The sequence below is a fragment of the Arvicola amphibius genome, chromosome 2, assembly GCF_903992535.2.
Source record: "Arvicola amphibius chromosome 2, mArvAmp1.2, whole genome shotgun sequence".
Taxonomy (NCBI): Eukaryota; Metazoa; Chordata; class Mammalia; order Rodentia; family Cricetidae; genus Arvicola; species Arvicola amphibius.
This window is the reverse complement of record NC_052048.2, coordinates 107768265-107770981: the sequence shown is the minus strand read 5'-3', so window position 1 is coordinate 107770981 and position 2717 is coordinate 107768265.

The window sequence follows — 2717 nt, the reverse complement described above, 5'->3', positions numbered from 1 at the left end:
CCTGGGCAATCACCCAAAGTCTCATTTGCAACGTTTGAGCAACCAACTTTGGCTAAGGCCTAGAGTAACTGACAGACCGTTTTCAGAGGCAGGAAATTTTTCAAAACTGTCTGACCCTGTCTTGGCAAGATTTGAAAACCATTTTTTTTTGTATCCTGCTTGCCCTGTCTGGACATGGGTGCATTTTGTCAGTGATAGATGCATGGGCAGTTCCTTGCCCAAAGGCCAGTTTTGCCAAGAAGAAAACAAGCTCCAAGTGGAGTGTCTTCCGTGCTCAACATTTTCTCTGGAAAAGATCAATGCTTCCAGGAGTAATCATGTCTCACTTCAACAGAACCTTAAGTTATTTAAATGTCATATTCTACAGCTCTTTGAAGTAGTTGAAGATTACCTATCTATGCAGAATATAATCTCTATGTATCTAAAGAATAGGATTAGTCTAACTATAAGTATGACAAACATGGATGACAACTTTGCAGCAAATGAGGACAATGATCTCAAAATGTATATCTTGATCAGAGGTAGAAATATATATTGCAACATGATAAATATATCCTAAAATTGTATCAATATACAAAATGTTCTAAGTAGAGGTAGAAGCATGAATACATACAATATGACAAAATAACTTTGCCTAGATATACAAATATTGTAGACAAAAATAGGAACATATTCAATATAATTTAAGTTTGTATCAAATATACAAGAATCTATACCAATGTAAAATGCCTATAAATAATAGGTCATAAGTATTCACTCTATTACTCAATGTTATTATTTTTCTGAGTAAGCATACACTACTCTATTATCCTATCCAATTTACTCTTTTTTTATAAAGAGATCCCTAATCCTACATAATTTTCTCCCCAACCCCCAACCCTACACCAATTATAATCAAACCCTAAATGATGTCCCTAACCCTAAGGACAAACTTTGTTGGAAGAGGGGACATCATCTTTTAGAATTACTTCCTGCTGTCATGGGGGCAATGTTCTTTCTATGGGATCCTGCAAAAGTACAATGATGGTTAAATTCAAAGATTACTGTCTGGTATAATTGCAAATAGTCTCCAAGTATTTGGTAGGATTTCTTCTGAGGTTCCTATTTGGAGTTCTGGCCAGAACATTGTAAACAAGTGCACCACTTCAGCTAACCAAGTTATAACCATCTTGAACACTTGGTATACAAAAAAAAATGGTCTTATAGTAGCACTATCAGTATCATGACATCATATCAACCAGATGGAGTTGTTGTGGGGCCCCATCTTCTTCCTGGAAACTTCAAAAATTACTGCAGGAAAATTTATTGTTCATTGAGGAAAACATAAACATTATTTATATAGACATATACAGACATATGTATTCAATCAAAGGTACAATAGAGACAAAAATAGGTATAAAGAAAGTACTTTTTCTAAATTCTTTCTTCTTTTTGTATCATACCAGATGGCTCTTGACATTAGACAGAAACTCTAAATTTTTCTTTTAACAATAAGTTTGGATTTAGAGAAGGACAGAGCCATTGTCCAACTCCAAAGCCAGCTCTATGTATTCATGTGTGTGTGTGTGTGTGTGTGTGTGTGTGTGTGTGTGTGTGTGTGTGTGTTTTGATCACCTGTCCTTACAAGTCATATTCCTTTTTTGATGATTCTTATTGAATAGTTATTTTTCCTTCTGTCAGCACCTAAATATTCAGGGTCTCTTGAATTTTTGAAGATGAGTACTTTCCTGTAAAGACAAGAGCAGAATCCTGCCCCAACCCTATATGGTTTCCTTACCACCTGTATTGTATGGTTGTCACCTCTGTGAATAAGCTGTCATTTCTCTTTCTCAAGAGATTTCTCTTTTTCAAAGCAAATTTTTATTAATTTTGATGGTCTGTGGTTTTATTCTCCAGTGGAAACAAGAGCAAAACCCCTTCCCCAACAAAGCACATCTCCTGGCTTCGATTGTGATATCAACACATCTTTGAAATACACCTGCTGATTTAATTCAGAAGACCTTTCTATTATCCAGTGTCTCTCTGCTGTTGTCCCTTTCTCATTAGCATTAAGAAAATTCAAAGTTAATAAAGCATTATGTAATCTATTTCTGAGGTTATTTTCTATCCCTTTCTGTTTGTTTAACATATCCTTTATAGTTCGATTTGATCTTTCTGAAACTGCCTGACCTGTATGATTTTGTGGTATACCTGTAATATGCTTTTTATTATAATAAGCAAAACACTGTTTCATTTTCTTAGAGACATATGTTAGACCAATATCTGTTCTTATTTGTTCAGGTATACTCATGATGGCCATAACTTCTAATAAATGTGTGATTACTGAGTCAGCCTTTCCTGAGCTTAAAACAGTTGTCCGCTGAAAACCTGAATAAGTGTTAATGGTGTCGTGTACATATTTTAATTTTCCAAATTCTGTAAAGTAGAACACATCCGCCATATTTTATTCCCTTGAGTAACCTTTAGGCTAGTCCCTGCAGGTAGTGGTGTTTGGTTATAAAAAGAGCAAGTAGAACATCCCTTTATAATCTCCTTAGCTTGTTGCCTTGTAATGGAAAACTCTTTCTTTAAACTTTTGCTATTGGCATGATGTTTCTTATGGAATTCTGAGGCCTTCAACACACTTTCAATCAATAATCAACCAATTTCTGCATTACCTTGTGCAGACCCATATGGGACTAGATGTATGTTATGTATATGGGACAAAGCCTATTCCT